This window comes from Pseudorasbora parva, chromosome 8 (genome assembly GCF_024679245.1).
Source record: "Pseudorasbora parva isolate DD20220531a chromosome 8, ASM2467924v1, whole genome shotgun sequence".
NCBI classification, from domain to species: domain Eukaryota; kingdom Metazoa; phylum Chordata; class Actinopteri; order Cypriniformes; family Gobionidae; genus Pseudorasbora; species Pseudorasbora parva.
The window spans coordinates 9,693,131-9,706,755 of NC_090179.1; the positions used below are offsets into that span (position 1 = coordinate 9,693,131).

General features: G+C 38.1%; 1 protein-coding gene across 2 annotated transcripts in view; it reads left to right on the forward strand.

Moving 5' to 3' along the window:
* Nucleotides 1–2,004: 2,004 nt before the first annotated feature.
* The window catches only part of amotl1 (angiomotin like 1), a 34,614-nt gene continuing 22,993 nt past the window's right edge, over nt 2,005–13,625 (forward strand). Inside the window, exons 1-2 of one of the 2 annotated variants that reach the window (XM_067450057.1) lie at nt 2,005–2,153; nt 9,911–9,991. The gene's annotated coding sequence lies outside the window, so the exon portion shown is untranslated. Of the gene's footprint in view, nt 2,154–9,442; nt 9,586–9,910; nt 9,992–13,625 lie in introns of those variants that run through there. The other variant, XM_067450056.1, reaches the window with a different exon arrangement.

Genomic DNA, 13,625 nt, shown 5'->3' on the forward strand with positions numbered 1-13,625 from the left:
TGTCTTGTGTTATTTGACAATAAAACGTGTCAGTCTTTATGTTACTATGTTATTATTGACATTTTTTTAATAGTAGCTATTCCTTTTTACTGAGCATATATCAAAGACTAATATAGTTTTTCTTACTTTAATGTAATTAATAATTTGTTGTAAGTGAAGTCAGGGACAGGTTTATGTTATAGTATTTATAAGTCTATGGAAAGGCCCCCTTTTGGGTAGTAAAAGCACACACAAAGCACCAAAGCGTGTGTGTGTGTGTGTGTGGTGTCCTGGTCAAAACTCAAAAAGTCCCCATAAGGATGGCAATATCTGCAATCCTTGTCCTTATGTGGACATATTTTGGTTCCCATGAGGAAAACAGCCCATGAATCAATCGAGTGATGTTTTTTGAAAACATAAAACTGCAGAAAGTTTTCTGTGAATGGTAGGTTTAGAAGTAGGGTTTAGGGTATTGAATATACCGTTTGTACAATATACAAATTATTACGTGTATGGAAAGTCCTGATAAAACAGGAAAACCTTACATGTGTTTGTATGTGTGTGTGTGTGTGTGTGTGTGTGTGGGGGGGGGGGGGGGGGGGAATTTAGTATAGTTAATATAGTTAATTTAGTTTAGTAATTACATTTATTTGGATATTTAGTTGAAAATGTAGCGTCACCAACTGAGCAGGCCAAGCCGAAGGCGACGGTGCAAGGGACCAAAACTCCATCAGGTTGAATATTGGAGAAACCAGGCTCAGTCGAGGTGCCAGTTCTCATCTGGCCAATTAACACACAGTGTATGATTATTATTCTGGCAACCTTACAGGTCAGAAATCATATTAGATCTGAATATTCAAAAGATCAGCGGCATCACGCTGGAGATGGGTTTATTGAGGATGACGTGTCGATTGAACAATTATTAAATAGGAATAGTTGAAGGATCGGAGTCATCATGCCATAGATGGGTTTATTGAGGATGAAATTTCAGAGGGGAGACTAAATGGCATGGCACTTCAGGAGATACATTGGTCCTATTTTGGCGCAAGTCCACCATCTGATCTGCATCCGGCCCAGATCCGGATGACTGCAGTAAACCTCGGGATAATCAGAGAGACTAATGCCTTGTTCCAGGCAACCCCTAACCCATGTTTTTCCAACCTTCAACCCGTGAAATTTAACTGGAACGACTTCCCACCTATGAACTCGTACTAGATAGATAACGTTGTTTATCCACAAATGTTATGCATTATCAGCATCTTTTCTACCATTAGCAAGTTTTCAGTCCATTGAGTGCGAGAATAAATTAATACCAAATACATTTCCAATTGTATAATATAACAACTTCTCTTACCTTATGCGTCGTTTTTTCTCCTCTGTTTCCCTCAAATAAGAAAGGAGTAAGCACCTGTGGCGATAGAAATGATTGTAATTGAGCAAAATATGACTTTGCCTGGAACGCTACAAAGTTGGAGTCGTAACTTGCAAGCTAAAAATACTGCCTAGAATGCAGCGTAACACTAGCGTAGATTGCACTCTTCTTATTATGTAACGAGTACATCAGGTGTTACGAGAAGTGTTTCCAGTTCCGACTAGTTAATGCAGCCTAATAATCATTTAACTGATTTGAATAATCTAAATAATAGTGACAAGTGACAACCAATGTGAAAACAATGTGTGTGTATTTGTTTATGTATGACCACTAAAAGTGGAGAAGGTAAATTAGTTCCTGACTTTTAAATTACTTCAGTGAATGTGTCAAAGCTTTTTTTTTTTTTATAAAGGATGATTGTATATCTGACATTTTTGTCTCTGTTCCTTTGTCTTTGTCTGTGACTCTGTGACTCTGTGACTGTGTGTATTTGTGTCTCCGATTTTACCTACCTCAACCCACATCTGTTTCTCACACTCCCTTGTTCCCATTCCAAGGCCTTTAGAGTTTGCTGAACTAGCATGTCTGGGCAGAGGATGTGTGAAAAGGCTTGGACTTGCATGTCAAGACACATGCACAGAGGCAACATATTGCGCGTCATTTTAACATAGTAAATGCTCGCACACAAAACATGAATTACTGAGCAGTTTCAACTGAAAAACTTCACATTTTAAGGACAATTACTAAACACCCAAAGACAGCAGCAACATTAGAAGCGACAGAGGATGGATCATTTAAAGAGGTAGGACACCTTTAATAGTATGAGAAGTTGTAAAAAGTGTGGAAAGATACAGGAAATGTGATGGAGTAGTAATGGAGTAGGAAAACTTTTTAACCACCTTTTATGAACTTTTTTTCCCCCTTTTCTGCCTTCTCTTTCCAACTCTCCAAAAGACTTAAAAAGTCTCCACAAGACGAGAGATATCTCTCAATCTCAAATAGAGATAAATCTACAGTCTTTTATATATAGAACAATGTAAAAAAAAAAAAAAAAAACATTGTCTTGAGAGTGACTTACCTTGTGTAAAATAATATTTGATTTTGCTTAATGAAATAAAGGGAAAAAATAAACACCTACACATTTGTGGAATGCAGTTTAGTATATTTTCAGGACACCAGCCAACAGCCAATTCAGCTGCTCGAGGGTGTATAATCTTAGCACATCACATGCGCACATAATGCTCAGTGTTTAGTCTCTTTGACTGTTTGGATCTCAACTTAATACAATGACTTGGAACTAAATATTTCTTGTTTTATCTTTGCATATGTCTATGCTATGCTTCTTTAATGGCTGTACACCCACATTATCCCATTACTTAAAGCCTATAAGTTATGTTAATCTTAAAGAATAAGTTAAAGTTTTATTTAGTCTGAAGGTATCATGTTTGAATTTAAGCTATATCGGCCCGGTTTTACAGGGCTTAGTTTAAGCCATGATTAGACTTAGTAAACATTACTAGCACTGACTTAATTTAAGATATATCAGTGCAAGTTTCTTTCCGTTAAAACAGCTCCAACATCCATTTTAGTCTAGGACTAGGCTTACATTTTGTCTGTGAAACTGGGGGATCATGTCACATCTATTTTCAAGTAGCAAACAAATAGAAACCTCTAAGAAAAAACAAATAAAAATAACACACTTTGCTTTTAATAGAGCGCATATTGATTTGTAAATGTTTTCCCCCACTCTTCATAGCAAAAGAGCTTTAGATTGATTACATTCCCCTGTGTGCTGCCCTCTTCAAGTCATTTCAGTAGTTTTTTTTTTAAAAAAATGTTTAATTGGATTGAGGTCAATCAATATCAATCAATCAATCAATCAATCAATCAATCAATCAATCAATCAATCAATCAATCAATCAATCAATCAATCAATCAATCAATCAATCAATCAATCAATAAACTTTATTTATGTAGCGCTTTTACATTGACTAAAGTTTCAAAGCAGCTTCACAGTGTTAAACAGGACAATATTGCAACAAAATTTTGATTTGGCTGTATAGTTGTTCTGGAGAAAAACAATGTTATCAGCTGTTATAGCGAAATGTTGGCAGATCAATATTATAGTTTATAGAATTAAATAAGACCTAATTAATAAATGTAATTTGTAAACGTAGTAAACTTGTAAACTTAGATCATACATGTAGTGTTATAGTTTTAGTGTCCCCAACTGAGCAAGCCAATCCAAAGGCTCTGACTAGGCCATTTTAAAATGTACTTTTTCTGAAGTCACTCCTTTATTGACTTAGATTTGTTTTTGATTTTATTATAATGCTGAAATTCATTTTCTTCTTTTTAATGGAGGCCTGCAGGTTTCTGCAGGTTTCGTGCCAAAATGGTCTAGTATTTTCACAATCCATTACTCCTATCTTGGCTACTGCCTGTCACAGCTGAACAGAAGCAGCTAATTGGCATCATGCTTAAGCCAGTCACATATCCACTGAAGGCGAGTTGAATTGAGAACCCATGTGCAGCTTTTATTAAGGAAACTTTAATAAAATACAAAATAAACAATGACTTGAACTTGACTAAATCTGAACAGAAAGATAAAACTCACCAAACAACAGTAACTAACAAAAGCTGGAACAATGGGAACATGAGGGCTATATATAAACAGAGACTACAACGCTAGAAATTGTACACTCCCAGAACATTCTCAGAACGTCCCCAATGGTGCCAAGGACGTCACCTAGTAATGTTCCCAGAGCATTTCGAGATGGTCACGTTGTGGAGTTCTTTATGGGGTTGGGGATGTTATTTGGCAGATCCTCATGGAACATTCAGGACAATCTTTGAACGTTTAGGGGACCATATTTTATTTGGAAATTTGATGTTCCCAGAACATTCCCAGAACATCCCCAATGGTGTCAAGGACTTAACCTGTGCATTCCCAGAGCATTTTGAGATGATCATGTTGAGACGTTTTTAAAGGGTTGTGGAACGTTATTTGGCAGACCTTGAACATTCAGGATGATCTCTGAATGTTTAGGGGACCATTACTATGACATTGCCTGTAGGTTTCTACATTCCCATAACATTTGCAGGACCTTTAGGAGACTGACTTAGAATGTGGTCCTATTTAGGTCTTTCCATCACATTTACCCAATGTTTTCAGAACATGTTTGTGTGAATCATTGTACACTGGACTGCTTTGCAAACAAGGGTCAGTAAATGATTATGAGGTAATGCAGCTCTGTTTATCATATTAGATACATTTAATTGTGTTGAAAATGATGTTATGACGTTACTCTGTGCGTTCACTTGTTCACACTGCTAAGAGTAAAGCGCTTCTGCCAAATTAAACCCGAAACGGAGGGTAGCGCAGATATGACGCAATTAACAGGCGACTCCCTCAAACGCTATGCTGAAACGTCCCGCTCCATAGTTAAAATAACAATTTTCTCACAATTTACAAATAGTTGGAAACATTTGGGATATTGTAGGTACTCAACTGATCAAAATATATAACACTGACCTACTGGTTTTTGGATATTTTACTGCAAAAATACTACATAGTGCTAGCCTGACAAGCCAGACCCACATCAAGATGTTTGGTCTGGAAACTCACCATAGACAGCTCAATCGGAGGGGCGAGATAAACGGTTGTCTTTTAAACTCCCTCTGCACGCGATAAGATAGCGCTACACCAACCAGAGCAACGAAGGTGAAACAGAGCTTGCTGATAGATTAAACATTCGCCGTATCCGGTCGGCTAAACTCCGAACACATCTTCCCTTTTTAAGATTGACTTCAGTGCCGTTCTTTGTTCTTTTCTCAGAGAAAAGCTCAACTCCAAGTCTTCCAGGATCGCGGTCAAAGCTGATTCGAAAGACCGCCGCCGTTTCGCCAGTTTCTGTGTTTACTAGAAGCACGCAAACGCAACTCGGCCGTCGTCATTATGCAAACCCCCCCCCCCCGCTGACTCTATACATGATGTGATTGGGCCGTCCAGATTCTGAGGAATACAGCTCAGACGTGTATTGAGAGTTCCTAGACGACACTTGCGGGCAAATTAAATTTGCTGCCGCTAGGGTGCGTCTAGATTTCTAGGCTAACATAGTGCACCTTTAATGTGCCAAATATCCTCTTTGTAACATTGTTATGTGACCATAGAATAAACAAAATGGAACACTACCCTAAAGTCATATAAGGAATGTTATTATATGACCAACAGAGGACCATGTGGTAACGCTCTATTAACGTCCAAAATGTCTTCTTTGTAATGTTGCCATGTGACCATAAAATAACCATGTCACATAATGAACCTTGAACTGCAGCACTTTCATAACCAGAAAAGTATGTTTTAGGAACATCCCTAATGTTCTATAAAGGTTCAGGATTTTTGTCATCTTTAGAGAACTTTTAGGGAATGTTGCGCAAGGTCGTGGGAACCTCCCCTTCTAGGTAATGACTAACAAAAAACACCTGTAAATAATTAAACAATTAACCAATGAAAACTGAAGAAAACAGAACTGAGAGCCACATGACCAAAACAACCAATCAGAACATGACACATTCACAAGGGGAGCATGGGAAGATTTTGACAAACAGAACACTGTTCAAAATAAGTAAATATAAAACACGAAAATGTGATTTCTGTGAGCAGAAAGAGACAGTAGAAAATATGATATATTTTCCGAAATCAGAAAGAGAAAGAAGACATTTGATCCAACAATTTCATTTAATAAATAGATATGTCTTATAATTTATTGTTTATTTTTTTTTTAGAGAAACTAATTTAAGTAAGTGGATGTAATTTTTTTTAAACAATGTATGTATTGACGTTCTGGTCCACACTCCATACCAGTTGGTGGTGGAAATGCCAAATGCCCAAGAAAGAGACATACGAGACATGAGAACAAGAACATGAAACAAACCCAAAGCCAAATGTGAAAGAACCTTGATTCTACATGGTGAGCGTGTTTTGGATGATGAGCATTGTTGTTTTTGTGCCAAATGTACCATTTAAAATTATGACAATTCAATTTAGTTGCACCAGACCATGAACCATTTTTCCACATGGTTTTGGCAAAATGTAGGTGGGCGTATGTTGCTGAGTAATAACTTTTTTTTTCACTTGTTGATTGAATTCACAGTATTGCATGGCTTATTCACTTAAAAGCTTCTATTTGTTTGTTGCATGAAGTTTGTTGGCTTCAATATAACATTGAGGACCTGACATGATTTTTTTTCTCTCTCTCTCAATTTTTTGTTGTTGTCTTTTTATACCCACTGTAAATACTAATTTATAGGCAGAGTGCAAATAAACATATGCAAATAAATATATTGTAAATACATGCAATACAATGCGTTATATGCTGAGCTGGAAAGAGATTAACGGATCTGAGCAGACCACTCTCAATGCTTTCTTGGTGTCTTGGAGTCTGTGTTTATACTTTTAGGGAAGATAAACTCGGAATTGTAGGAATTGTAGCCAAAAAACAATAAACTGGGTTAAGAAAATGCAAAATCATTAGAATTTACATCATGTTTAAAAAAAAAAAAAAAAAAACAAAGAAAGAAAGAAAGAAAAAGAAAGAAGAAGAAGAAATGCATATTTTTCTCCATTTTACATCTGCTCCGGCACATCTGCTCTCCTGCTGTCCATAAATGTATACTGTAAATATTCAAGTTGACTGGCACAGAGACATGGAGGGCAAAACATTCATAGACTGCAGCACATCCTTACGGAATGAAAATATATTTACATATATTTATGATAAATATATAAAAATAAATAAAATGTAAATATACTAAAAAATATATGAAATAATATTTTGTGTGCATATATTGAATAAAACCTAGGAAATTAACACTTTTCATATTGAAAAATGTGACAGTATATTTACACTTTAAAATGTAATTAGTTGAGTGTACTTTGAAACCACAAGGAAAATGATTGCTTTAAATAACTAAAGGATGTTTTACTCAAAGTTGTAAGTTGCTAATACAAAGACATCAAAAAGAGTGTTGGGACAATATATGCATTTAGTTGTATTTATTAAAATGTAAATATTTGTGTGCAAAATACTTCAAAAAACATCAACTAAACAAAGGTAACAGAAATCACTGCAAAACAGTTACTGCCTTTTAAATAACGTATATCATCGTCAGTGTTTCTTGGTCTTCTCCTGGAATGAAGCAAAGGCTTTACTCTTCTTAAGGCCGCTATCGAAGCATCCTGGGCCTCCATAACACCTCAGCAGTGCCACAGGCTGATCGCCTCCATGCCACGCCGCATTGAAGCAGTCATTACTACAAAAGGATTCCCCACCAAGTATTGAGTGCATAACTGAACATAATTATTTGAAGGTTGACTTTTTTTGTATTAAAAACACTTTTCTTTTATTGGTTGGATGAAATATGCTAATTCTTTGAGATAAATATGGGGAATATTGGGTTTTCATGAGCTGTATGCCAAAAGCATCAGTATTAAAACAATAAAAGACTTGAAATATTTCAATATGACGCAATATGCAATATGCTAATATATATATAAAGGACCTGTATATGATAATTAAAAAAATATATATATTCTTCTAAAACTGAAATTTCTCCAGATATTTTTCTATCCAGCAGATGGCAGAATTCTGCGCCTGACACCTATATTAAAAGTAGGCCTTATGTAATTTTGATCATCATAAAAAAAATCATATGCTAATGCCTCTAAATAGGTATAAAAAAAAAACAAACATACATAATGTATAGCCTTCAAATATATATAACAAGGTTGAAAACTGGAATTTGTAACTTGTGGTGGGGGAGTCATTTTTGCTGGGGGAAGTGTAAGCTAAGTGTATGTAAAATTGTGGCCAAAACTGGTACTGCAATCACCCCCCCCCCCCCCCCTGACTCGAGGTTGCCAAATTAGCTGCAGGATCAGCAGGAATATTTGTATCTGCAGCTGTGGTAACTAGAGCAGATCTGGCAACCCGGATGCTGAAACACTACCATAGACAGTAAAAGAAATGGACACAGCGACCCCATTGACGTCTACGGCGAAATAATGAAGTCAACCTAGGGGCACTCACTTCCTGATGGCTGAGCGAACTGCGCAGGCTCAGACTGAGCTTGACGACGTAGATGTGACGTGAGCCTCCTGTCTGACAGCTGTGAGTCTTCTAGTAGATGTGGAAAGCGAAAGCTGAATCACGTTGTTTAAATATTTTCTCCCGTTGCTTTTGGCTCACTATGGGCTTCTACCCATTCTTCCCCCTTGACTTTATCAGACTAGTCTCCAGGACATGTCTCCACATCCCCCCGACTGTCTCATAGACAGTAAAAGATTGCCTGCGAGCGTCTCCTCAGGTCTATACGGTAATTTCTCAACTGTGCGACAGGGTCGCGTTGGTTATGACGCAATCGTTAGCCTATTTTTACAAAAACAGCTTCTGCGGGGCGATAGTGTAAGATACAAGGTAATGGAGCCTTTTATACATTGTCGTGTTTCTTTAGAAATATACAATGGACAAATGGAGTCTTTAAACGCCTCTGATGTAAAGTTATTCACTGTCAAAGTGACTCAAAAATGAATGGGAGTCAATGGGATGCTAACAGCAGGTGATGGCTTGGTTAGCAATGGCAGCCCCTAGGGGTGGAACGCTTTCCGAGCGCTAGATTACCCCCTTGAACACTACTGACTTTGTGATTGTGTCGATAGGTGGAGGGCGGAGCTTCAGGCCAAAACACAACATGTCAACATCAACATCAGTTGAGGGCTGCAACAACAACTTTTAAATGACAATATCCAAGTATTTGAAATTAACATGATTTCTTTATGTCTAGTGACACTTACATACATGATTTCTTACATACAGTTCCTTTAAGTGTGGTTTTCAGGTAGCCTACTTTACAACGCTGCTATGACTGGAAAGTCAAGTAGGCTACAAATATCCATGTGCATGCGCTTATATTCTTAACTGGCGCTAGGACCCAGGAACACATGCTGGCCTGCGGTTGGGTCACACACACACATACACACACACACACACACACACACACACACACACACACACACACACACACATTCCTGCCATACCACAGTGAATGGGCATGATTGTTGCAAGTCAGTCAAATGTGTTCAGCAGCAGCGCTTCAGTCAGATCCAGGGAGTCCCAACTTACAAAACTCTCCCCCGTTGACAGATTGATTTTTCCGTGTCAAGATCTCGCTGGGTAAATGTGACAACATCAATCTGCTAACTTCTCTGCCTTGTTTTTCAAAGTTTCCTCCGTGAATTCAATGTAGCGGATGATGTGATCAGTGTAACGTGATGCGTGACTCATGTTTACCAGCTCTCAAGGAGTTTAGATATCTGCATGTGCCAAACACTAGGGTTTATTTATTAATATTGCTTATTGAATTTTGTTTTACAAATGCTTGGATTACGTAGTAAAGTGAAATTTTTAACTTTTTAACTTTTTAAAGACTGACTGCATGGACTATATTCATGAATTGAATATATATATGCTTCTAAATGTCTTGTAATGTTTCATGCAGCCTGTGTGTAATGTGGACTGCGGCAGGGCTTTAGCTGACTACGTAATGCTGAAGTTCATGGTTCTATTTTTGGTTTCTGGGGTAAGTTTCCCTCTTCACTCCTGTCATTTCACATGTGTTGTCTTGTTGTTAATTATTTATAAAATGTGTTAGCTTTTCATTATTTATTTATTTTTTAGATATAGCTGCTGCTAAATGTGCAGATGCATTTCTATCGGATCTAAAATAAATATAATGAAAATAAAACCAGTTCATTTATATGTTACTATAAAGCACATTTAGGTTACTTAAAATTTGCTGTACAATATACAGCTCTGAAAAAAATTAAGAGACCATTGCAAAAGTATCAGTTTCTCAGGTTTTACTATTTATAGGTGTGTTGGGGTAAAATTAACTTTTTTTTAATTCTATAAAAAACTGACAACATTTTTCTCAAATTCCAAATAAAAATATTGTAATTTAGAGTATGTATTTGCCGAAAGCAACAAATGGTCAAAATAACAAAAAAGATGCAGTGTTGTCAGACCTCGGATAATGGATAGAAAAAAAGTTCATATTCATTTTTAAACAACACAATACTAATGTTTTAACTTAGAAGGAGTTCAGAAATCAATATTTGGTGGAATGACCCTGATTTTGAATCACAGCTTTCAATGCGTCTTGGCATGCTCTCCACCAGTCTTTCACATTGATGTTGGGTGAATTTATGTCACTCCTGGGGCCTATTGCACAATACTAGGATAAGGGATTAAGCTGGGATATTTTGGTTATCCTGGCTCAATTTATCCACTAATATGCAGTTAGTTATGGTTCTTGGTATGAGTTTGCCTTCAGGGTATGTTTACATGACAGCTGTGTACTAAATTTTGCATAAAAATGACAAGATCACCAAGATATCCTGGCTTAATCCCTTATCCTAGTTTTGTGCAACAGGCCCCTGGTGCAAAAATTCACGCAGCTCGGATATGTTTGATGGCTTGTGACCATCCATCTTCCTCTTGATCACATTCCAGAGGTTTTCATTGGGGTTCAGGTCTGGAGATTGGGCTGGGCATGACAGGGTCTTGATCTGGTGATCCTCCATCCACACCTTGATTGACCTGGCTGTGTGGCATGGAGCATTGTCCTGCTGGAAAAACAGTCCTCAGAGTTGAGGAACATTGTCAGAGCAGAAGGAAGAAAGTTTTCTTCCTGGACAACCTTGTACGTTGTTTGATTCATGCGTCCTTTATAAAGACTAATTTGCCTGATTCCAGCCTTGCTGAAGCACCCCCAGATCATCTCCGATCCTCCACCAAATTTCAGAGTGGGTGCGAGACACTGTGGCTTGTAGGCCTCTCCAGGCCTGCGTCTAACCATTAGACGACCAGGTGTTAGACAATGCTGAAAATTGGACTCATCAGAGAAGATGACCTTATTTCATTCCTCTACAGTCCAATCCTTATGGTCTCTTGCCAACCTCAGCCTGGCTCTTCTTTTCTTCTCATTGATGAAGGGCTTTTTTTCTAGCTTTGCACGACATCAGCCCTGCCCCATGGAGCCTGTTTTGAACCGTCCTCGCCGTGCACTTCACCCCAGCTGCCTTTCTTCAGTCTTGTTGGGTGTCGGTTGTCGGTTGTTGGGTGACATTCAAATGAGGTGATCACCTAATCAGCACCTCATTCAGTAGAAAGATGTGTGCCTGTGTTGGAATTCAACAGACATTGGAATGGAATGTCTTCCATACTGGTAGAGATGCTGATTTAAGAAAATATTGCAGTGGTCTCTTAATTTTTTCAAGAGCTATAATATATTTATATACACAAATAGTTTTGTATCCGTATAATATCCATATAACGGGTCAGAAAGAGCTCCATTGTGTCTTTGTAGATTTAGAGAAAGTATATGACAGCGTGCCAATAGAGGAGCTGTGGTATTGTATGAGGAGGTCTGGAGGGGCAGAGAAGTATCTTAGAGTGGTGCAGGATATGTATGAGAGCAGTAGGACAGTGGTAAGGTGTGCCGTAGGTGAGACAGAGGACTTCAAGGTGAAGGTGGGACTGCATCAAGGATTGGCTCTGAGCCCCTTCTTGTTTGCAATGGTGATGGACAGGCTGACAGATGAGGTCAGACAGGAACTCCATGGACTATGATGTTTGCGGATGACATTGTGATCTGTAGTGAGAGCAGGGAGCAGGTGGAGGAAAGTCTAGAGAGGTGGAGGTTTGCTCTGGAGAGAAGAGGAATGAAGCAAGACAGAATACATGTGTGTGAATGAGAGAGAACGAAGTGGAACAGTGAGGTTACAGGGAGAAGAGAAAAGAAGGTGCAGGATTTTAAGTACTTAGGGTCAACAGTCCAGAGCAATAGGGAATGTGGAAAAGAGGTGAAGAAGTGTGTGCAGGCAGGTTGGAATGGGTGGAGAAAAGTGTCAGGTCTGTTGTGTGATAAAAGAGTACCAGCAAGAATGAAAGCAAAGGTGTACAGGAATGTAGTGAGACCAGCGATGTCTTATGGGTTGGAGACAGTTGCACTGAGGAAAAGACAGGAGGAAGAGCTGGAGGTAGCAGAGCTGAAGATGTTTAGGTTCTCTTTGGGAATCACGAGGATGGATAGGATCAGGAATGAGTACATCAGAGGGACAGCACATGTGAGATGTTTTGGCGACAAAGAGAGGCCAGGTTGAGATGGTTTGGACATGTTCAGAGGAGGGAGAGTGAATATATAGGTGAAAGGATGCTGAGGTTAGAGCTGCCAGGCAGGAGATCAAGAGGAAGACCAAAGAGGAGGTTTATGGATTTAGTGAAGGAGGACATGAAGGTAGCTGTTCTGAGAGAAGAGGATACAGAGGATAGGAATAGATGGAGGCAGATGATTCGCTGTGGCGTCCCCTGAAGGGAACAGCCGAAAAAGAAGAAGAAGAAGAAGAAGAAGAAGAAGAAGAAGAAGATAGCATCCAGTTAACGGATAGTTTTTGTTTTTTAAAAATAGTTTTTAAGACCTGTTCACAACAAAAACGATAACGATCTATTTATTACAATCCCGCGATGCAGTTATGTCGCTTTGAATATTTAAGCTCTTTGCTTAGAATTGCTCCTATTTTGTCCTATGATGTTCTAAACACACATATAAGCAATGACTGAAGTTATGTAGCGTGCAACAGGTATAGTATATCAATGTGGGAGCCCTTCTTCCTCACACCTCACTCCCTCATGACCATACCGAAATTCTAAATATTTAAGCTCTTTAAAGTCGAATCTTATTGGGTGTTAATGCTTTTATCCTCTATCATCTGAAAAAAAAAAGGTTCTGAAAGTTATTTCAAAACATTTAGTTCCTTTGTCCTTATTGTTATTGTCCCTATGCTCGGGACATTATAAATAGTCCAGGCTTTTATTCTAAATTAAAGGTATTAATATTAAATTAACATTTTTGAAAAGGCATAACTTTTATTATAGATTAGGCTCTTATTTGAATTTTTTTAGTTTGATTCTAGTTTGAATACCTTACATGAAAGATAAACACATGATAGATATTGCTGCTTCCCAATTTGCCTAACTAATATAATACCCCAAAAGTATGTAATCTTTTTGTGAAGAAAAAGTACATACCTTTGAGTGTGTAGCAGAAGGATAGACAAGCTTTGAGAAATACTACTTTGTCCTCTTTATCGGACAGCTCTGTCGCCTAGTTGCATCCTGTGACACAAACCAGCCCTGTCAATGCAGCTAAAATC